The sequence below is a fragment of the Alosa alosa genome, chromosome 16 (genome assembly GCF_017589495.1).
Source record: "Alosa alosa isolate M-15738 ecotype Scorff River chromosome 16, AALO_Geno_1.1, whole genome shotgun sequence".
In the NCBI taxonomy this organism is placed as follows: Eukaryota; Metazoa; Chordata; class Actinopteri; order Clupeiformes; family Clupeidae; genus Alosa; species Alosa alosa.
The window spans coordinates 28,524,344-28,549,188 of record NC_063204.1 but is presented as its reverse complement, the minus strand read 5'-3'; the positions used below and the strand labels follow the sequence as shown (position 1 = coordinate 28,549,188).

At 43.9% G+C, this 24,845-nt stretch overlaps 1 protein-coding gene across 1 annotated transcript in view; it reads left to right on the top strand.

The window, feature by feature from the left end:
* The first annotated feature begins 891 nt into the window (after positions 1–891).
* tmem108 (transmembrane protein 108) overlaps positions 892–24,845 on the top strand; it is a 43,348-nt gene continuing 19,394 nt past the window's right edge. The window contains exon 1 of the mRNA XM_048265636.1: positions 892–1,166. The gene's annotated coding sequence lies outside the window, so the exon portion shown is untranslated. The remainder of the gene's footprint in view (positions 1,167–24,845) is intronic.

Below are 24,845 nucleotides of genomic sequence, written 5' to 3'. Positions count from 1 at the left end.
TCTGGTTGCAAAGATAAGCCTTTGCTCTCATCATCCACACTGTCCATAAGACAAATAATGGCAACAGCACAGTTAATGGGAATCCCTTCTGCTCAAAACATTCCACAATGCCATTGTGTTTCTGCGGAAATAGAATTAAGAGAAGAGGGTGCATGTCGATGACTATGAATATTTTAGGCCTGGACTACTTGGTTTGTTTGGAGTTTGGGCATGTAGGCCTAACAGAAACGTTAATCAAAGTCAAAGTCAACGTCAAAGTACTTGACACAATACCCCTATTCTCATTTGAGAACACACTGCAGCAACGTTTTGTTTTCATACTCTGATTACCTCATATCAGGCAAGAGTTGTTTTGTGTCTGTGTAACTGTGTTCATGTTTCTAAGTAAGAAAATTAATATAAAAAAGGCCTACTGTCCAGTCACAATGGAATATAACTGATTGAGAGAACAAATCCACATTGGACTTTATGAAATTATAAATGGCTGTCATGTCTGAGATCAGTTATCTCCTTTCATTTACTGACCTTCAGGCCGGCCAGTTTTCTTAACAGGACAATTAATGCTAATCCGCAGGAGCTCTTGTAAACCAAGCTTCTAATCTCAGCGAGCTCCAAAAAAGAGGCATGCCTGCTGTTGCAGCAATATGTCCTCATTAAAATTCCGTGGTCGTACTGCCTCCACTAAAGTCTTGTAGTACAAGAGTGACCAAAAAGAACGTAGTGGTCTTTACCTAAGAATTCTTGGCTTCCGGTCATTAGAATGATTGCCTTCTCTACGCGCCTGTTGCCGCTTCTGCGTGGTTATCCAGGCGAATAACCAACCCTTACAGCCGGTGGGGTCGGTAGTCCCGGGTTCTCCGGGTGGTGTAGGACTGGCCCCCTCCTCTTGCCCCTACCACCAGTTTAATCCCCTCCCTCTCTCTCCCCCATTGTGTTTGACTTGAATTACTGAGTGACTCCCCAGGGGGGAGCGCTGAGCTTGGAGCTGTACAGGGGGGAACAACAGTACAACAGCGCACTGACCACAGCACTCATGTGACGCCGTGATACCGAGCAGGCAACATGTGCACATTCACATTGCCTATGTGACTTCGAATGGTGACACAGCGCCTTCCTGGAATCCATACGCGCGAATCCGTGAAGTAACGGAGTTCCTCTGTGGATAGGTAAGTGGTCGCATTCACCTGCCGCCTTCTTGGTTGACATAAACTGCTTTCGTTGGATAGATTTTTTTCTCGGATATTGTGGAGATGTAAGATCGTTTTCGTTACCAGGTTTAACCCTGCGCACTTGGGGACCATGCTTAATAAAAAAAATGTTCAGTGTATTCCGCTTTCGTGTGTTTAAGCACAAATCGTTATCGCATTGTTATTAAGAACACACTTTCTGTCTAATATTGCAGTATGGGTCGTCGCCTTGCTATCAATGAATAGTCTCGTGGGAACATCTCGCCTATTCGTTTAGGAGCCGGGTTTGTAGGCGATGTGAGAGAATCGTGTTCGGATTGAAAGCTAGTTGTTAAGGTATCCTTTGAGATTTCAACAATTATGCTTTCTATAACGCTTTTAAAATGACGGGGCTGTGGGTTATGCAGCATCAACTAAAGTTATAGTTTATCAGCGTGGTTTGAATGTGATTTATCGATTGACTCATACGACTCTCGTTTTCCCCCCTCTGAGAGAGAGATAGAGAAAGAGAAATGGAAAAGAATGAGATACTGACCTTTCACGGAATGTCGACTGACCATCGGACTTGTGTGGCCCGCCCAGGGGCCAGAGTCGGAATCGTGGTAATACCGTTCTTTGTCGTTTTGTTGATCAGTTTGTAGTTCGTTAGTTTGGTCGTTGGCCAAATGTTATTTTGCAACACTGACCTCTGGAGTTATTTTGGCCTAACATAATTGGCTTATAGCTAATCATCCAACCACAAAGTTTGATGGAATATGTATGTTCAATGTCATTTGCCTTTTTCAGAATTAGTTAAACCTATGGTATACCTAACTTGATATGCTATTCTCAATAGCATTGTTGTTGTCCTGGATTAGATGACATTTTGATGCCAGATCATGCCCAAGGTTTTCGTTGTGCCATGTGCCAACTTTCACACTCACTCATAGGCTATTTTAAGTCTCTGTGATTTCCCTGCAGTAAATGAATGTGGTATAGTTTAATTTATGTCTCATTATGGAAGGCTTTTATGACATATAGACATTTTATAAATTTTCTCTGAAATTAAAAACAAAATGTTGACATACAAGATCAAAATAGAATCCACTTTTCCTACAAACTAAATATCATTTCGTTTCGAGTTAAGAATGAAAACTCCAGAAATGGGTTTAGAAAGGGTCTTTTGAAAAAAACAAAACAAACTAATCTTGATTTATGCAGTGGACACTTGAACGTGTTTGTTCATAAAAAAGCGATCTTAGACTGGGTCCATTGTCAGTGGAATGCCACACAGTGCTTCCTCCTCAATGCACTTTTGTTGCAAAGACAGTTCCTCCACTGGTCTATATAACTCACTGGCAGGGTTGGGGGAGTGCTGTTCTGGTGTGGGTCAAGGGGGGACATCTGTAGCTGACAGCCTCCTCAGAGTTGGTTGACTTAACATGTCATGGAAGGGGGGCGCTGAGGATTGAAGATGTGAGAGGAGCACTTGATACACTCGGGTCAAAGGGCATTGCAAACCTCTCACTAGCCCCCTCCTCAAAACAGCCCATGCTGTGTAATAACCTGTGACTACACATGTCAGTCCTCCTCCTAATAGCTCTTTTCCTGAGGGACCCGTTTAGGTAAGCTTCACTAACCATGTGGGATTTGAGGGTTTAGCTTCCTGTGGATAGCCCCGACAGGGTGGTGTCAGAGAAAATTGGGATGGGATAGCTTATTTCTCTGGGGCCACAAATAAAATACTTCCTTTAAAGGGGAGGCGCTGGTGTGCTCCGCAGAAAGCTCTGGAAAAACCATCCACCTGTGCCGTGATGCTGTCGGCCGCCTGTCCTGGAATTCTTTCATGTGGTTCAGATTTGTGGAGAGCTAAATGTTTGAGTGGCACATAGAGGACACTAACCATTCCCTCTTCATGACTTATGGCTGTGCAGGCTCCAGTCTTCACCCTTCCCTCGGAACGTATTGTGTGTGTGTGATAGGAGACAGACCCTAAGGAAGACATATAGTCTGCCCTTTGTCACAGTCTTTTGCCCTCAAAACATTAGTCACCACAGTCAACATAGGATGAATTGTCATGGTGACCACAACCAGTGTATTCCCTGGTCTTATCAGGAAGTACAAAAACACAGAAATTAGACATCTTGTGCGCCTTTCAAACAAGCAAAACAAAAAGGCATCTGGAAATCTCTGCCTTCCAGTGATGAAAACAATCTCCGGAAAAGATCCTATGACAACCTTATCAGGAATGTTCATGGAAAATGTGGGACAATGGGCTTTCCCTATCAGTATAAATGGGTGGGGCTCTGAGAGGGGCTTTTCCTACTGACTATAAAACTGTGAATCTGTAGGAACGGTGATTGGGGCTCAGTAAACAACATTTCCCTACTGGCCTGCTCCCCTGGCCTGAGCAGTGAGTGGTACTGGATGGTATGAGGAATTCGGCATTCCTGTAAGGAGCATGGCTGTGCAGCATGTATTCTGGAGGGCGATAACACCTCCAACTGCAGAAGTGGTGAGAACAGCCCCTCGAATAAACACGCTGTAATGCTACCAGAAAGGAAGACAGATTTGAGGGGTATTTTTCCTATTTCCTGTTCATTGTGAATGCCTGACAGTGTTACCAATGCACCCAGTTGCCGGAGGTCTGCTCCATGGCTTCATATGTTCTATGCAGCGGTTGTTGGGCGCTTTGTGTCTAGAGCCCTCGTACTGTACTGGGCACTGACCACTGTCAGCTGCAGCCGTTTCTGGTCCTTTCGGTTCCAACTCTGTCCCACAGGAGAGTGGCAGAGCTTCAGTCTGGTTTGTTTGATGGTCTCTTTAGAATGCCTATTCCACTTGTTTGTGTGTGGCAAAATGTGTGCCTGTGTGTGGTGGAGGTGGAGGTAGTTGTGAACGTGCTGTAAAAATCACACAAACACACACACACACACACAAACACACACACTCACACAGGTATCCTGCTGTTTGTGGGGAAAGCCACCGAGGGGTATGTGAACAGTGTGAGCGGATAAGCAGTCATTGGCGTGATTAGAGGTGCCGATGACCGCGGGGAGATAAGGGCCGGCCGTATGGGTATGGCCAGCGCTGCTCAAGCATGAAGCGTTTACTGGGGGAATTCCTGGAATTCCTCTTCTGCAGCCATGCCACCCTGCTCTCTCTCAATCCTGCCTCCTGACGAGAAACCCCCCAGCCCTCCTCTCACCCCCCACCCCTCACATATACTATTCATTGTCCTCTCTCCTTACCAGAAGAGCCATTAGAGTCCTATACATGTCATTTATGTTGAATTCAGCTCACAGTCTATTTTGAAATATTAGCCCATGTGGATTTAACTCTGACCATAACTAAGTATTTTAATGCCTTCAAGCTTTGTATGCGGCAATTGATTTGGCCGGATGATCATTAATGTCTTTTGTTTCTGTCAGTGTTGAATACTATAATGCTTTCAAAGATAATTGATATTCTGGAATAAATCAAGTGCCCTTGACAATTTAATCATTTTTCATATCGGTCTAATGGAATGGGTTGTGAACTGTGAAGAAATGAAAATTACCACTTATTCAAGTGTTGGAGAATAGGCAATATTTTCAATATTCTGAGAAAAATTACTGATAAACCTGAAACATAATCACTGACTTGTGTGTGGACATCTCTACTCAAAATATGTGGGCAATTCCATCTGTTGAACTCAACTTATGCGCTAATAAAAGCTTTGGTCTGACAAATGCTGGTTAAAACATGGAAGCAGGTCCTCTTGCTGATGTCGAGAAGCTTTTTGGATATTCTGTATTCTATTCATTTCCTGTAATCCTTGTGTGTTTTGGACTAAAATCTCTAAATCAAAATAAGAGAAAACAACAGATTTGAGGGTAAAAAAATAACACGCAAAGTGGGTGTGGGTGGATGGAGCCTTTGCTTTAGATCAATCAGCACTTTTTGGTTCTGTTGCGCAGATGCAATAGTCTAATAGGATTAGCCAGTCGGGTTAGGGTAACAGAGGGCGATGGGGGGGTGCAGTCCACCCCCATGCTCCTGGCTCGACCTTCCCTCTGTGTCATGTGACTGGGGGAGAAGGTGAGGGTAGGGTGGGGGTCTTTGCTCGGGGATGTGGCTGGGAGAGAGGGTCATAGGGTGGGGGTCTTCTTGTTCCTGGCAGGTGCCATCTCTTTATTAGGGCTCTGTAATTGAGCGGAACAAGATGCAAGAAAGACGTGGAAGGCCTGGGAGGATCAGTAATGACTTAACAAGGCAGGACTCTTGATCTATAACACAGAAGCTTTGCATGTCACCGCACACTTATGCATGCACAGAAGGCGGTGAATCTCAAACTAAATTTAATCTAGGTTGTCAGCCATCCTTTCTAGTAGTGCCTTTGGCTTTTTCATCAACACAGATTTTAATAACATCAAAAAAACCTGAATGAACACCTAGTCATAGATAGTTTCCATGGCAACTGACCCAACACAGACAAGACAGTTGTGTGACCTTAGTTTGCCACTTCCATCACGTCACACTCTTTTGAATGGGTGAGGTGGTATTGTGCCAGTGGTGGGGGTGGACAGCCTATTTGTGTAGTTACCTTCACTGCAACCTACTTGCAGTTTCACAGCTCATGCCTGGCTTGCGTAACCAAGGTTTGTCTTAAGGCCAGGCTGTGTGCTTGGTCCCTTTGTTTCATACTGTCGAATCCCACCTCATCTCTTTAAGAACAAGAGGAATTAGTCAGAAGGGAACCCAGTCGTTCCAGTGTATAAGTGGACGTGGTCCAGAAAGCGGCAGCAGCACAGAGAACAGGACCTCATGTTTGGGATTTGACGCCATTATTGTTGCCTAACCCCTGATACAATAATGTTATTATTACATAACCACATCTTCCATTCAGGTGATGTGGCAAGTGACTTACGGCTCAAACTTAATTATGTTCCTGCAGAGGAGCTGAAGGAGGATGGCTGCCACGGGGGTTGATGGCAGTTGCAAAAGACGCCGGGTTCTCTAGAGAGAGAAAAGATGAGAAAGGCACACTTTGAATGGGGAGTCAAGGTTATTATCCACATCTTGCGACACTTGTGCTTGACTTTAAGTCCAGCTTTAGCTCTCTATATTATGAAAGCAATGTTTGATCCCTGCAGGCTTATCAGTGGGTTTCTGTTCTGGGAGCTGTTGTGGGTTGCACAGAAGAAGCTATTCGGACAGTTTGGTGTTGGATGGTCTTTGCTTTGCCATGATCTTGGCTAAATATATGTGTTAGGTTTGCTAAGTCTTACCATTTTTCTGCCTGTACCAAACTTATGTAGTAGCAGGACAGAAGATATGTTATCAAGAAGATTCAAAGCCAGATATCAACCAGTAGAAACATTCAGCACACAAAAAGACAGCAAAGATTGAGTCCAACAAAAGCTGTCACTCATTCTTTTATCTGTTTGACAACCAGGCCATACAGTTCTAAATCTGAATCAAGAGGAAAATCTTACGCTTCCTTCCTTCCATCCAGAGGAGCCTTGGTTCACACAGACTGCCCTCGGGCCAGACAAAAGGAAGAAAATGTAAAAGTTCAGAGGCAGAATCCCTCAAAAAGTAAAAGACTAGTCCAACACCAAGTCCATAGGGGAGACCAGAAACATTCTCTGTGGAATGTTAATTCAAAGGGATTTGGGATACTAAGGGACCTAAAGGAATTACAACTCAGATTGTTATTTGGTGGATTTCAAGGAGGCATGATGGTCTGAAGCTTGTGTGCATCAGCTATAACCTCACTATCCCAATAGTGATGACTATGATGATGTATTGCACATTGGAAACATGTTTGGCACTTCCTGATGTGACTTATATTGAAAAATGAAAGCATCTCTGATGAGAACTGAAGTAGAGTTTTCTCTCTTGATAGTCCTCATACCATGATGGATGTTGTCTTGGTATCCTCCTCTTCTTGGTTAGTAACGATTCCTAGGACTGCTCTACTTTTCCTCTCTCTTCATACAGGCCATTCCCTAATGGCACAATAACATATTACTCTTAACAGCCTATTTTATGTTCTTTTCAAACTGATTTGTAAATGTACTTGTTTACGTCTTGATGTCACACAAGAGTCTTCTCTTGGTTTTTCAGTCTCTTGAATAATAGGTCTTGACACATCCTAACACTACAACAGTTCCAGTGGTCTTGTATCTCACCTACTGTCTTGCTGACTTTATGGCCAGCAAACTGACTGCTTTCCCTCAGTACATAGCTGCACTCTTCTCAGGTGTTGTACTTCTCTCTCTCTTTTTTTCTCTCTTTCTCTTTCTCACACACATGTAGTGTCTCTCTCTCTCATACCTCTTTCTTTCTTTCTTTCTTTCTTTCCTTGCCCTTTCTTTCTGTGCGCTACTCTCGACTCATTTCATGGCTGTGCGATTATCTGATTGATTTGCCTGCCCGCGACGCGCTGCCATTACCCAAGTGGCCCCGGCGGCCAGCCAGACGGACTGTCACTGCAGGGTTGACTCCAGGTGAGGCGAGGGAGCCCGACAAAAAGATGAAAGCCCCTCCGAATTCAAAAAAACGCTTCTGGCGTCCGACGCCTCAGCGCAAGTCATGCACATCTCTCCTTGTGCTTTTTTTAAAAAATGTGGCGAGACAGCTCGCACCTTAATCACAAAATTAGCTGCCTTTAGCACGCTGCCTGTCTCATCTCCCGGTGGTGCGGGCGCGTTCAACTTCTGCATGTTAATATCAGAGGTGTTAAGTGTTGCAGTTTTGTCATGCATATATGCCAGTTAGAGGAGCGGTGTCTGTGATTTTCCTCTGCCACACTTTCTCTACTTTCACCCTATTCGCTCTCCCTTTGTATGTCTCTTTCCTACCTCACACTACTTGCCTGGAGAGATCCCAGCCCCCTCGGGGAGAGAGTAGAGCTGTCGGGTAATCTGAGACGACATTAATTTTGAATAAGATGGAGAGAGGCGTCGGGCTGGCAAATTAATTCCCATACACAGGGCTGCTGACACTAATGAATAAAGCTCCCACATGGAGCAAGAAAAAGTAGCAAAGAGAACACTCTGTGGAGCAGTGCTGTAACTCTGGGTTTGTACTTTTGTGCGCTTGTGTTTTTGTTTGTTTGTTTGTTAGTGTGTGTGTGTGTGTGTGTGTGTGTGTGTGGGGGGGTGTTTCCACCAGCCACATCACCATGGAGACGGTGACAGATTGCTTTTAGAGAAACCAGGAGTGGACAAAATCAAACGCAGCAAAGAATAGTGACAGGCTTGTGGGAACAGACAATAATTCAGTTGGTACATCCTGAATCTTGGAATGAAAAGATGATAGATTCACATAGCTGCCATTACAAAACACACTTTCCCTCAGCATTAAATTTGTAGTCCACGTTATGACACCCCAACCTGTCACGAGCCTCAGCACCAAAGCACTGGAGTATTAGTGTACCTCAGCCTTTCAGAGTGTCTCTGAACTGACTAGTACTATAGATTTTGTATCGTCCCTTATGAATTTCTATATTGTCTTTTGTCACAGTTAGACACCCCATTCAGAGCTAGCCTGCTCATATGCATTGCTCAACACCAGCGGTGATCCCCACTGCCATGCCATCTTTCATACACAAGTGCTGTCACACCATACGGTTTGAATGAAGACAGCTGAGTCTCTCTGCATGCATAATATCGACTGCAACTGATATGGCGCTATGGCGCTGTGGCTGCTTCTCATTTCACATTATGAAATGAGGATGCTTGAAAAATGGATTTGACCCAGCTGGTTTGACCCAGCCTCTCAGAGAAAGGTGACGATCAAGCTGTTTAACAACAGTGCACATCCTTGAGGTAGTTTCACCCCGTGTTGTTCAGATGAAGGCAGCTACAGGTGCTTTCAGCACAACCCCCCCTCGATACACAATCCTCGTCTTCGTCATTGGTACCTTCATCAATGTCACCTGGTGCAGGTTGAGTTATGAATCTTGGTGTTTGAGAGAATGATTTCCTCACTCCTGCCGGTCTAGTAATAGATCCTGGCCAAGATTGCCCAGGTGTCCGTGCTACATAATATATGGTATTTTGGACAACAGCCGGAGGTAAATGAAATCGCCCTATTCACTCAGCTAAGCTTTTCTCTCCGTACAAGCCAAACTGGAAAGAGATGACTAGGCATTTTTGGGGCTTATTCACTGAGAGGCATGCAAATTGGCCAAAAGCAGTTACAGGACAGGCTCTTTCCAAGCCAGTAAAATCAGCGCAGATGCTGTTGATTTATGAGCCATCTATTTCTGGGATGGACAGCAAAAATGTTGGTCTTAGTTCACACTGAATGACACAGTAAATGATGTCGAAATGAAAGTCTGTAGGACAAGTTTGAATGTTTATGAAACAGAGGTGTAAGGTACATTAAAATTGTGTGTGTGTGTGTGTGTGTGTGTGTAGTGAGTCACTCCCTGTGTTCTGGCTGTCTCTCTCATAGCTCTGCTGTGCTTTACCATGCTGTAGTCATATCCTCAGGAAGCTGTCACCACAGCAACCCCTGAATCAATGTTAGCGTGGCTTGGCTCAACGCTCTCTTCCCCTCTCTCCTCCTCTCCCTTCTCCCCTTGGGATCTGCCCATCTTTCTCTCTTCCGCTAATAATAGCCCCTGCTGATCATTCCACCACCCCATTGTGGTGTTGAAAAGGATGAAATTGAGCAAGACAGTAGAGGAGAGAGAGCATGGAACTTGCTAATTCTGTTCCTGTCACCCTCCCATTCTTGACTTTCCCCAGGGTGAGGTGTTTGGCATTTAACTGTCCCAGTCATAAACAGAGGGAAATGCCATTGATATTCATTCTGTCTCGCAGACTTTTTTATTGGATGTTTTTTACTTCCCTCCCTCTCATTTTGTCACAGACTCTAATCCACGCACCGTTCAGGTTCTAGACCCTTAAATCACTATGCTATTATATACTTTCAGGGCCTTCTAAAGGAAGTTAAATCGTAGCCAAAGACCTCACACCCAAGCATCTCATCTACTTTACACACTCTTTCTGTGAAAAATCACCCATACCTTGTCTTTGCATATTTCGACAACATCCCACTGACCACTAACCAGTCCCACTGAGACTTATACAAGCTTGTGGGTATTGAATTTAATACATGGTGAAATAGAACTGCAATCTGTTTCACTATATGTCTTGCACTGTTAATTGGTCAAATGGTTGCACTGATCGTCTCATACTGACACTATATTTTGTTAGCTTTTAATCGTGTCGGTAGGCTTGATCCCAATCGTACCGTGTGGACACAACGCAACCCAACCTCCCAGTAATGACTCCAGCATGCTGTGTGGCTATCAAAGCCTGTCCTCGGCGGTCATCCATATTCATAAAGCGCCCTGAGTGGCAGCGTGATTACTCATGATGCCGGACGAGTCGAGGCTCACGTGTCACCGCAGCTAGTGATGCACTGCACTCCACTCTTGCTCTCTCTCTCTCTCTCTTTCTCTCTCTCCTCTCTCTCTTCTCTCTCTCTCTTGCTTGTGCTGTTTACTCATTCATTTATTCACCAGTGACTGATGGTGCGACCTGGCCGGCACTACTCCGTCTTGGTGAAAATGAAACATCTGTTGGCGGTAGCCTGTTAAACATCCCCACCCCCCACCTGCCCGTACACTCCGCCCCTCGTCCAGAACCTGCCCACATTGCAACACTCGCCGTCCCAGGTGACCTGGGCTAGCGCGCGCTGTAATTAGCGCACTGAGCGCTAGCGTTGATTGCTTCATTATTTCTCCGATAAGCATCTGTTGGGGGCGTTTGATGGATGCCGTGGATTTGACTCTAATCCTTGGCAAAGCCCCTTAAGAACACAGGGCCTGTGCAAAGACAGGAACCACTTCATGCGTCTGAGCCAGGCTTTGTTCTGCACACAACAGACCACTTTGATGTTAGTGGAGGGTCTTTAGCCGGTCACTCTTGCTCATTTTCCAGCAGAAGGGCAGGTAAATGTTGACCACTCAGTTGACTCTCAAGACCACCGTTCACTGGTGAGATTAAAGACAACAAAAGCAGTGTGTTAAACATCAAACACTGACTTGAGGCTGGGACCTAAAAATAGACTGGCACTACCACTCTATATACTCTAGATCAATGCAATTTGTGCATGCTGCCAGCTCAGGGTTAAATACTTAAAAAACATAAAAGCATAAATCCTATTATAGAGGAATGCAGTCTCAAGAGAGGAGCCCCTTGAAGATAGCAGAGGAAGTCTGCTTCTTTGACTCTAGTCTGTCCCCACACTCTGATAACAGCAGAAGACTGTGACATTTGTCTCTTTAAAATATGATGTTGCAGACGTTCTTTACACAAAAAAAGAGTTGTTTCCTATTGTTACTGACTTTGCACAAGGGCACTTTTTTGTTATATGGTGGCTGTGAGGCAATATAGATGTGAATGTCAGTATAAAGACAAAAAAAGTAATGATTTATGTTTTATATTGCATTTTCATCCATAGCTCTCACTGTACAACACACAGGGAAATGTCTAGTTATGGTTCAGTAATGAAACCTTGTACAAGGTATGTGTTGAGTAGCTGTACCAGGCTACTCAATGTTCTCACTTTCACTCAGCTCCCCAGCATCACCTGTCTGAATCTGCCTCAGCTGCGTCATGGCTCTGTCTACCTCCTGTTCTACCTCCCCAGTGCAACAGCACCATGTGTTACCTGTTCATATTTGCAGTGGCTACGTTGCAGCAGCATGTAGGCTATTCCTTACAAAAAATCGTTTAGCAATGTGTATCAGCTTAAAGCTAATCTACTTCAATAATAAAATATCATGATCATAAACGTCATTATCACGATTCATCACCATGAGTCAATCAAAGAAATGTTATATAGATAGATAGATACATACTTTATTGATCCCCATATGAATCATCAAGAATCATCACCATGAGTCAATCAAAGAAATGTTATATGAATCATCCTCATCAAAATTGTCCCTGTGCTACTGTGCTGCTGCTGCTGCTCCTGCTGAGGACGTTTGTTTGTCTTGCTGCCAAAGTTGTAAGGACAGTCTCCATGTAAGATGAGATATGATGAGAGGCGGCAGCCATGGCCTACTGGTTAGGGCTTCGGGCTTGTAACCGAAGGGTTGCCAGTTCGATCACCTACTCAATCTCCAACCAGTAGGAACGGCTGAAGTGCCCTTGAGAAAGACACTCTGCTCCCCGAGCGCCGCTGTAGCAAGGCAGCTCACTGCTGCAGGTTAGTGTGTGTTTCACCTCACTGTGTGTTCACTGTGTCACTAATTCACGGATAGATAGATAGATAGATAGATAGATACTTTATTGATCCCAAAGGAGAAATTCAAGATGGGATAAATGCAGAGACTAAATTCCTTGTATACGCCAGTATACTTGGCATAGAAACCTGATTTAAATTTTACATTTTTTACATATGCATGTTAAAAAGGCAGAACTTCTGTGCAATATGTTCAGTCTGCTGTTACGAGGCTCCTTAGGATCCTGAAGCATTTCAGGCACGCTGCTGATAAATAGCTGCTGACTAAACACTCACCAGACCCAGCTATGATGGAACTAATGAGGACCAAACAGCTCTGAGGCACTATTTCCTCATCACAAAAAGAGGGGGGAAAGACCCAAAATGGTTGCCGTTCTCAGCTGGATTATTTTGAGGGAAGTTCAAACAAGGATAGTGTTCTGGACTCTTTCTCTCCTCACTTTTCTCTCTTAGTGTGTTCCTTTCCTTGCTTGTCTTCGTAATGTCAAAACGAGACCACTTCAATGTGTCTGCCTTGCCAAAGACTGGCAGCCAACATACCTCAGATTCAAATTAGGAAACAAACCTCGGAAAAGGATAGGACAAATTGATGTTGTTGCTGTAGGATGTTTTTGTGACTGTCAGATATGTACACATGTGGTACGTCTTTGTTTACCACAGAGAGACTCAGAGACACACACTGTCTAGACGTGTCGTCCCGCTCTTATTTTTGAGTTAGAAAGAAAGTGGTCTCAGGCACATGGGGAGCCTCATTCAAACATAACCACCCTGAGGCCCAAACAACAACTCAATTCCTAGCAGATGATGGCCCAGGTCTACGCTCCTGTCTGTGCTGAATGAGTATATTTATGATGAGTCATGTCCCCAGCAAACGCACCCAGTCTGATACAGCTGATGATGCTTCAAAACATCATGGCAGTGGCCAAGAAGTGAATAAGTGCTGGGCGGTACTGCTCGTGGTCCTGACTGAGTATGCTCAATATCAGTGATGGTGGCTGGCTGGAACAAAGATGCCACTGACTAGGTCCATGTCACACACTTCAATGAAGCCTCTATTGTGCCTTTTTCATACCTAATAACAGGCACTCATTTCTGAGTATAAGTTAAAGGCAACACATTTCCCAGAAATTCCCACATCTATCTCAGTTTTTTTCCCTCTCTTTTTTCTCTTTTGTTAGTCCATCAATAAACATTTTTAAACCCCACCGCCACTCTGAAAAAATCTCTCTCTCTTTCTCTGCCTATACCATCTGTATTCCTCTTCTCTTGCATTCTCAGTGATGAAGGAAGCCATGCACAATGCACACGTACCCTTCCTCACATCCTTCCTCGTGTGCTACCGTTCCTGCCATTGTCCATGTGACAGAAGTCCAAGTCAGAGAGTAAAATTAGCCTCAAGCATGTGTGTGAATTACGCACTTTCCTGCACTTATCCCACCAGTGGATGATTGTGAGTGGCCATGAGCTAGTGTGATAAATCGACTACACAGATCAACACTGGAAAGTTAGCGCTTGGCTCTTTGCAGTCTTTTGTTCATCTGACAGTGTTTGTGTGAATGTGTATGTGTGTGTTGCATAGTTTGACATCAACATAGCTATCCCACTGCGGAATTCCTGGGCTTTCAAGAGAGGCTTGTTCCTGTCCAGAACATAGCGTTCAACCTAGTCATAAACAGAGAACAAAGCATAGCTACATTGCCCTGGAGATCAGCATGTGTGACTTCAGTGTCTATTTACAGGTGCGCTGTGGTATGAAATGGACTGTTTTAATGTAAATATTGTCATCTTTATATTCTGATTCTCATCATATAACACAAATACAGTATGTCATTTTCAAAAGTAATGTAATTTTCAAAAACAATATGAGACAAGTAAAAGAAGCCATTTTTACATATATTGAAAACCTTGTGCTAGACATTGACAATTCAAAGCTCTCTTACTTCAGCACAGTGAATGCATTACTTTCTAGCCATGAAGGCCGTGCACACCAAGGGTTTATTTTTTCAGATTACTTCCTTAAGAATGAAGCTGCAAAGAAATATCACAGCAATAAATGAAAATGAAAGATTCATCATTCAATAGAGGAACATTTTACAGACCAGCCCTTTTTAAAAGCTTTTTATTCATTTTTATTCTTTTGCGTCCTTGTGGTCTTGGTGCGTCCCATACAGTCTAAAGACTGGTTCAGTCAAGTCTTGCGGTGGCAGACGAGACTGTGGTTACCTAATGAGAGAATGAACCATCCTCCAGTGAGCTGGTGATTCCTGTTTGTGGTTCCAGACTGGCGGCAGGAACTCAAAGCTCAGGGGTGGATTCAGAGCATGTAGCCACAGCTATGCTGCGTTGCTGGTTCTATTATAGCTTATTTTCTTATTTTGTATTTAAATTACATTTATTTTATTTAATTCTTAAAAGTGATTGGGAAAGGAACAGACAAACAGAATTGCATAACCTCTCAAAATTACTTTTTATTTTACCATAAGACTACAGAATGTTTCAATAGCTGTTTTTCTCTAATATTGTTTCATAAACAAGTTGATCTCATATGGTTGGGGGTGCTGTTAAAAGTGTGTCCAAGAACAGACACAATTGTCTCAAAGACAAGAAGAGACAGTTTCAGTTTGCAATATCCTCCAAGCCAGAAGCAGTCCTGGGACCACGGATGATTGGCTACATTTATTAATGTTGCTGACAAAGGCCTGTGGGCATTGAAAATGACACGTTCCCCCCTTTTTTCAAACACATGTGATCCATAAACATGTGATATTAATCATTCATAAAGCTAGCGAATCTGTGCAAATCTTCCCTGTGGGTTTACAATCCCACAACAGCCCTGCACAATGATTACTCAGAAGCTGTTCTTACCGCTGGATTATCAACTCATAAGGTTCATTACTCCTTCAGAGCAGGGCCACTGGATCAGGGAGGCTCGATGGGAGACCTCAGTGGCTCTTTAAGGCCGTTATTTGTTATGGCAATGGCCTTGATACTGTGTTATGTCTGGTTGTTCGGTGTCCTAGCAGTTCGATGTAGATTGAGATGAGGGGTGCATGTTTCTTTTCAATGAACAGATGATGTTTAAATGCCTCTAATGTTTAAAAACTCTAGAAGTGCCTTACTTCTCCATGGAGCCTGTATATGATCATGTTATGCCAGTACAAGTGTTGATTTGTGTCGTTGCAGTTTTTATGGGCCCGAGCATTCTTGATAACATGTCATTTTCAATAATTAAATTTCATCCAGATTATGTTCGGCCAACACCAAGACAAGAATTATAAACCATTCTATTTTATAGCTGAATACTGACATGAAAAATTGTGTTTTTAGTGTTTACAACCTTATCAAGGTCTTGACCAACTCTATGACAGTGTGTCAGGAGACAGTAGATTGTTTGTGTGTTTGTGTGTTTGTGTGTGTGTGTGTGTGTGTGTGTGTGATGCCTGCTGGGAAATGCCAGGATGGATGGCTGCTGACAGCTCCCACGCCGGTCGAGCTCCACTGCTGTGTCATGCTCTGCCATGGCCTGCCCTGCTGTTTGTCTCCATTTACCCAGCATCCTCTGGGCCCATCCATCTCCATGTTACATCAGCCACTAAAAATATTTCCTAGTTCTGCTCAGCTAAACCAGCCAGCAGAAAGGTTAGTCGGAATGTGGAGGTGTTATTCGAAAGGGACATTCTTGTTGACCCAACCCCGTGCAGTGTGTACAGACTGCAAGGGATGGTGGGAAGCTGGGCGGCACACAGTCTTGACCATGTTCAGAGAAGGTCATTGCCTAAGGAACGGATCACTTTAGCACTTTAGCTATTTTTCTGTTCAATGGTGTGAGTATACTTTGAGGACAAGACTGTAAATAGGCTCAGTGTATTTCCGGGACCCATCAATACTTTTCATGTAAGATATTGAAAGGGAGAAAATAAAAAGAGATTTGAAGGTGAAATTGGTGATGATTCAATGATTCCACAATTTGCCTTCCATTCATTTCCACAATTTGCCTTCCATTCATACATTTCATTCATGTGCTGCAGAAGAGCCAAATGAAAACTAAAAAGCATTACACAGCACCTGAAATGCTGCTAGAAAATGCCTTTGGTGTCAAGGTATAAATTGGAGTCTTTTGTCATGATGAAGTAATTTCAGGTCTTGCCAAATCACTTCGATCCAATTTGCACATTGCATAAGATGTTCCTTGAAATTTGAAATTATTATTTAATGTATCAAAAAGAATGCAAATTAATTGCAACCTTATAGCTTTCCCTAGCTCAAGGGACATTCTGAAATTGAGCTTGTGCTTATCTTGCTTGTTATTGAATGTCTGGTAGGACACAGGAAAAATAAAATTATTTTCTAATCTTTCTAAAGGATCAATGCACTTGTGTGAACGCCTCTTTGATTAAATGTATCTGAGCTACTGATATGCTTGCTGATGATGAAAGCCCATGTCCCACACTGCCTCACCTTATTTGTGATAGGAGGATTCCATCATGACATTCAGGAAGCTACTTCACTCGACAAATCTGGAGAAGAGGTTGCATTAGCATAATTTCATATGTAAAACTGAGCTTTCTATGAAACTCTCATCTTTGAGCAGTAAGTTAGAAGGAGCTCTCTGCTCACTTTATAGTGAATATTAAATACTTGGAATGGGGAAAAGAGAAGACATCATTCACCGAAAGAGGCAAAAAATGAAGATGAGGGAGCAATCTCCACATTATGGCTTGGATAAAAGTGGATGTGAAGAGCTGTTTTTTGTGTCGTTAGTGGCGTTGGCGGGCGTGGTGATTGGCTGGAGGAGAGAGGCGAGGGGGGCTGTGTTGCCTGTATGGGGGGGAGAGTCTTGGCTTTTCCGGCTCAAAGCAGCGTTTTAGCAGCGCTTTAGATCCTCTGCCAGCCCCGAGGTCTCCACCCTCTCCATCCACAGGGCGGGAGGACTCTTCTGAGCTTTGAAAACAACTGATAAACAACACCGCCGAGCCGACATCACTGGGGGCGCACTCTGCTCCACCCCACACAACACTCAGAGTCAGAACTGCAACCTAAAATCACCCCATCACTAGAGATGCAGTTAAACCCTTATCCCGCTAACATATTCTCTGAACACATTGCTATAAAATGACTTCAAAGGGAAATGCTCCAAGTTAATGTGAACACTGAGCGTGACTGTAGCTTTCTTGGGCTTGGGGAAATCTTGACTATAGAGCCTGGCTTCAATTGTCCACATACTGTAGATTTTGTGTTAGTCCCTCTGGGCTCATTCGATATGCTAAGCATCTCTGCAGAGACTGATAATGCTGACCGACTAGTGCCCAGTGCATCTAGTGCTCTGATCAAGCACCTCATTGAGCAGAGTGTATCGGGGCCTCAAACGTGAATGCCATTGAACCTCTATCGGGTTAAAGGCTAAGTGGCTAAACGGATCTCATCACTAGCATCAGGATCTCCCTCTAACATCATGTTCAATAATCAATATGTCACTGCAAGGGTATGCAGCCCTGTCACACCTGGTAATGGCTAGCTTCTAGGAGATGGAAAGACAGCGATGGTATCTGTGTGGAGGTGGTAGTGTACACAGACCAGACCAAATGTTCAATCAATAGTCGTAGTCCACACTCACTGAACAGCTTTTAATCAATACAACAGTCCTGGGGGACTTTACTCAGGTTACTTAAAATAGCGATGCATTAAGAACAGCAACAACAGCAATGGCTGTATGACCACAGTGTTGGGACATCATCAACTCAGTTGGGGCCTGCTGGGTGTTGCACAAACAAGCATTGATTTATTGAACCAGAAACGGTAACCAGCAGCACCGTACAAATGACTGTAATACTGAATGTGCCTAAAACAGGTAGGTTATTTTGGACAAACCTCGTCCCCTCTCCTCTTTCATCTTGCGTTTTATCCACCAATTTCATCATCCCTCTGTCTCTGGCTGCTCCAGCAGCTGTCAGCCGAAGCGCTCACCTCTGATTCCGGTGTGATTAATACACACTGCCCTGCTGCTCCGACACTTGTAGGGGTGCAGCGAAACCCATGTTGTTGACTGTGCCGTACGGGGAGAACGTCAAGTCTTTCTCCACATTCTCCTGATTCCATCCTATCCTATTTCTATGTTTCATTGACATTATTTACTATCAGTGTGCCTCTGCACCGTCTTGCGTACAGACTACATGTCTCAATGAAAGCATTTCCTCCTCTGCGTGGAAGTGCTTGCCCTGGAAACATCAGGCCTGTGATAATGACACGAGTGGGATGAGGAGATTTACCGGCGGAGGCGAGCTGTCAGTGAGCGGCTGTGGTAGCGGTGCGGAGGTCGTGCTGTTGTGTGCAGCCTCGGGGGCGGGAGCCACAGCCTCCCTGGAGGGACGGCCTTTGATGCGGTAACCGTGACCTTTTCCAGCATCGCCGGGCGTCCCTCGAGGGGCCATGCTCCCTCTGCGGGGCTCCCTCGGGCTATGCCGGGGTAGTCAATCTGTCTGAGATGCAGACTTTCTTTCTTTTTTTTTGGAACACTGTTGTGTCGCAGAAAACATTTCAGGCTTTTGAAAACCATCTGGCTAGTTTCAGGGGATTGCTTGGCATTTGTGAGCAGAGCATGACTGTGACAGGCTTAGCAAACAGCCATCAGTGCAATTGTCTCTACATTTACTAGGAGTCTCTACATTTGCAATAGAAAGTCTTGATTATGTACCGGCAATCACCTTTATGAGATTGTACCGCTGAAAGGCAATACCTGGACCCTGAGTGGGTTTTACTTAACACAGAGATCACAATGGACTGGGTTTTGGTTTGGACTCTCACTATATAAAAAAAAAAAAGCCTTTTCCTTTAAGAAACTGTAGTACATGGCTGTTGACGTTATGAAGTTCAGCAGAGTAGTTTTCAACCCAACAGGGTCTTCTTATGATGTTATGAGCTACGGTTATGAAGTGCAACATGTCATTGTAGTTGGGAAGAGAGTGTTTAGTTAGGTCACAAAGACTGGAAATGAGAATGACAGGGATGGTAATGGCATTAAATATTGTGGCTTGCATTACTTTGCCACTCACTTCATCTCTCACTAACTCCTAAGGCTCCTTCATCCTTGCAAACAGCGTTAGTGTGGGTGTTTTATGCTGTGAATCGTGTTAATAGTTTGTGTGTGGGTGGATGTGTGTGGGCATTTGTGTGACGGTGTTTGTACCTAACATAAGCTCACATCAGCTTTTGAGATGCTCGCTCTCTCTCTCTCTCTCTCTCTCTCTCTCTCTCTCCCCCTGTCAGATAGCGTAGTGTCCTCAGCATAGTCGCCCACTCCTGCTGTCAGTGGAGCAGCAGTGTGTCTGACAGTTAGTCAGTTTGTTTGCCGGTTCACATCAGCGTGTCACCTCCGCTTGTGCCCAGTCAACCCTCCGAAAGCTCTGTCTGTGTACGGGGATCCATCCGCTTGATGCCCTACATCCCACCGCCATCCACCCAACGCCTGTGTCTGCCAGGCTGTGCCAGGTTTGGTTTTTATCAGATGACACTGAAGTCATTAAATTAACTGAAGTCAGTCTTAACTCATAAAATTGAATTTGCTGGCGGATCCCAGGTTGAGGTAAATCTATATGTAATCTACCATGAGTGGATCACTTATGTTGTCGGCAGAGCCATGTGTACATAAACTTTTGTTTTGTTTCGGGGATAATTCTTGTGATATGCCAAGAAGCTTGGTCAGTGAATTGATAACAGTGGACAAACAGGGGGCAGATCAATTTCAATTTAATATCACTGATAAGAGCGCCAAAACATTGCACATGTCTCATGGCGCAGTGTTAAACACACAGATCAAGATGTGTGTGTGTGTGTGTGTGTATCCATTGTGCTCCCCCCAGGCCGCATTTGCAGGTGGGCTGCACCAAGTTGGAATGTGTGGGCTCATTGTGGTGAGGTGAGTAAGAGGCCCATTCAGGAGCAGTGTGCTGCTCTGCTGCTTTCTCTCCCTTGCACTCTTTTGTTTGGAGTGAGTAAGCTGGCCTGAGTCGTCCCTGTGGTCAACCCACACAATCACGGCCGAGGTCAGAGGTGGCTCTCAAACTCCCATCGCTTATTCTATGATGTTGCCACGGCCCCCATCACCATCGTGAGCACCGCCACCCACGCTGTGCGCTGTGTGTCATCAGCCCACACTTCCATTTTTATTTTTCGGAGCCAGTGCCATAAGACTTGACACATCACTGTGTTTATGCACTAATTGGGATTTAACGCCTCGTGTGATTTGTCCCCGAGCTGTGTGTGCTCATGCTGACACGTTGAGCTAAAGTTGGTGCGCCGTGGTGACGTTGGGGGCATCAGTGTTTAAAAATACGCCCCTAGCTCCTATCAGAGTCCCTGGTGCCACACGAGGACGATAGGGAAAGGAGGAATGATGATGCTCCACCCACCATCGCTAGCCCCCCTAAAACTCACCCGCTGGGGGGTGAGAGGCATGCTGAGAAGTCTAATGTATTTTTAATGGGCCGTGTGTCAGTGTGCCGTTGTGAGGGCCATGGGGCTGTGGCATTGATTGATGACCTGGCAGTGTGCAACGCGGTGAGTGACGCAGCAGCAGTTGTAATTGGCTCTACTAGTGCTGCAGACAGTCCTGTGACTTAGCATTAGCGCAGCACACTCACTATACGTGTACTAGGGGCCTGTTGATAGGGCTAAATGCTTATGCTAACAAGCTAACGCTCATGTAGTTTTTAGTAAAAGACAGCAATGATAATGAATGCCAACATTCGTTGGGGATCAAAACAACGTCAATCAGAGTAGTTTTGAGTGAAATAATGAAATAGCATGATGATAGCCTTGGGGGCACGTTCGCTACGTCAAAGTACACTTTCAAAGTTAAAGCTACTTTGGTTTGTCTGCAGGGACCCTCTTTGCAGTATCACACAAGTGTAATGATATTTTGAGCCTGGTCAGTGACTAAAACAAAGTAGCAATTTACTTTGACTATGCAAGCTTGCCCCCAGGTTATAGCTATATGCTATTCCATTGTAATACCATATTCCAGTTAGCCTGACATCAATTATAGTCAGAATTTGAGACTGATACTGGTCCATTGGGACATGATTATGGGGCGTGTCTCAACCGTGGGGAAAATGCCTCTGCAATCAAATGGATAGACCTAACCAATCAGAGCAGCGAAATAGCTTACCGTGAGCTGTAGGAAGAACCCCCGAACCATTCTTCTTCTCCACAAATGCCTTAAAGTTGCTTGAAGTGATGTGAAGCGGTTTCTAAGCTAAAATAATTTTTGTCACATACAGCAAACATCACCTCACCATCCACTAGCTTTCTGGTCTGTTTTCCCTTGATCAAAGTGAAACCGGAGTTTTTCCACATATGGAAATACATGCATTTTTCCTATGTGTGAACGGGGTCTTAGAAGCTATCTGTCTAGCTTCTAGCCACAGCGTTTTTGTTGCAAACAAAATCAACCTAAGCCTGCTCAGATGACGTGATAGACGAGGCACTGTTGCTCATCTGTCCATCATCGTACAAAGCCAAATTTGATTGGTCCAAACAGCTCTGGTTCGGGCATAGAGCTGGTAAGTCCCGCCCTTTCCGCTATCCCCGCTGGACCTCTAGATTGAAAAATCGTTAATGCAAGTGAATGTGAGAAAATAATTATTTTCTGGTCCCGTTTGAATTTGGCCATGAATGTGAACATATGTTGTCTGTGAATTTTTAATATAAATTTTCGTGTAAAGAATGCTACAATTGAGCGGGTAGAAGTTTGATGCGGTTAAACTTTGTGTGAGAGCACTTTGTGGACTACAACTTTCCGCTAGACGACAGATCACTAGTTTCCCATAACAACCATCAGTTGGTCGAGATGTAGAGGGTTATTAAGATCGACTTTGAACACAGTGAACCATACAACTTTACAATCACACTGTATCATAGTGTTAATGTGTTGAGTGAAGCTAGACATGTTTCAAATATTTTTGTTACCATGTGTGTTTATTCCTGCCGTTACAAAAACTAGCATCTCAGCTAATGTTAGCGATTAACGTTAGCTCACGTCACAGGCGACATGTAGTCTTTCTCGTTATGTCTTTTCCACAACTGATAGCCGAAGAATCATATAATATACTGTCAAACTCGTAACATGAAAAATTATATTAAAAATTCACAGACGACATATGTTCACTTTCATGGCACAAATAAAACGGGACCAGAAAATAATTATATTCTCACATTCACTTGCATTGACGATTTTTCAATCTAGAGGTCCACTGGGGGTTTAGCGGATGGGCGGGACTTACCAGCTCTATAGTTTCTCCACAACCGAACAAATCCTGACCAAACTTCCTCACCTCAAATGTTGTGGGCGGGGCTAAGTTGGGCTGACACCCAGGCTTTATTCCAATCTTACTGAAAACACTCAGTTACCGTCATTTTGGTCTCCAACAAATGTTTACATGGGCAATTCCACGCAATACTGTCACGTCCATAACGGCAACTAAATGCCATGGTATTTGTATGATTCAAACGATTATGTGAAAAGTTTTTCATGTAAGTTCTACAACCAAGAAGAGTGAATGCTCAAATTTCAAGTAATCATCACTCACATCATAACATACCATGGCATTGTGTTGGTGTTATGGACGTGACAGTTTTGCATGGAATTGCCCACATTAGTTATCATCCAAAAATAGACCCTAGGTCATTCTTAGACCAGAGTTGTCCTTTAAGGGTCAATAACTTCCAAGGGTTGACGTAATAATGAGACAATTGTATTTGGCTAGTGATAGCACCTGTTCTGTCTGTGTCTTGATTATGTCATTCAAAACAGTTAATTTCAATGTGACCGTGGACTAACACCTACTGTTTATCAAAGGGCTAATGAAGACTGTATGAATCAGCCGTATAATTAGGTCTTATGTAAGCCTATTAACACTCTTCAAATCCTAAACTCAAACTGCCCAACTTGCTGATTACATAACTGTTGCTTTTTGTCTTGTTAATTCATAACAAGGCTTAACAATATCCAACTTAACATCGTGTACATAGTGTATGAGAACGAGTTATGTGCTTTTAGCTCCTTTTCAGTCATGAGACAGTGAACCCTCGCAGGCCAGCGGTACCTGTACGGCCCACTGCTTCAGTATTTGTCAAAGGTTAGGAGGTTATCAGGGAGGTTGAGGCTCTCGAAACGTCTATCTGATCTGGATCACAGCCAGGTTCTGGCCCCCTGAAGTTCCCCACGTTGAGAGTACAGGAAACACATGCGTGGGGCCATGACCTCCAGTGGCTATTATCAGCGCTGGTATGCAGATACGCATCAGAGAGGGCGAATCGCTGGAAAAACATGAAGCTCAGGCGGCGCGGCGCAGCGCGCCATGATTGACTCACAGGCTACTTAAGCCCCTCGGGCTGGGCAGAGAGAGAGCAGAGCTGAGCTGATCAACATCTTTAAGCCCGTTAGACATAAGGCTCTCGTGGGACGGACGCAATTAAAGCCCCCCCCTTCAAAGTATCGCCTCATCCTCTGATGCAATTGAAAGATGCCATGGCAACCATATTTGGGGGTCTTTATCTTTTCTCACTCTTGCCTCTTGTTTTGCTGTTGACTGAGATGAGCTTAGGGCCACTCCAGGAAAATGCTTTTTAGAAGCTGCTGTTTGGATTTTGTCTTAGTCGTCATCTGCTACAGTAAGATTTTTAGGAACAGTTTTTGATCCACTGATTCTTGATAAGACATTGTTCTCTATCAAGTCTCAACTACAGTGCATTATCCAGAAACAAGCCTGAACTCAATCGGAGTAAAAACAAAAAAAATAAATAATAAACATGTTTTCCTTTTTTTCTCCTCTTAAGGGAACAGTGATTTGAATCGTACTGTTATCAGTGTTGGCTTCAGCAGTGACTGATATGTGGTCGCAGTCTGTAGGTCTCATATTGGAGAAGTTGAGATTAAGCCGGATTAATCAGCCTCGTAAACGAGTTTGTGGGTAAATTAAATCAATCAGTCAGTCACTTCAAACTATGTCAGACAACATGAGCATGTGAGAGAGAGAGAGAGAGGAGTAGAAGAAGAGAAGTAGATCCTGTGCTATAATTCTGTGCGGTATCATTTTAAAGGGTTGATTTATGATGAGAGACAGAGGCCAGTTATATCTTCACACCTGGTTCTTTTCTACATGCTACATTAAGCAGTGGATTGATATTTGTTCTTCTAGACTCACAATGGTAAAACAATGGGTAGAATTTCTCCCGTCATAGGCTACGTCTCTTGTGACTGAATCACATATAGATTTTCCATGGTACCTACTTTGGGACCAATTTTGTGATTTCTCAAATAATATTTATATAGTATATATATATATATATATAGTTCTGAATATTTTTTTGATATTTGAATATTTATTGATATTTTCAGTATTCAGTCATATATTTCAGTATTTGTGC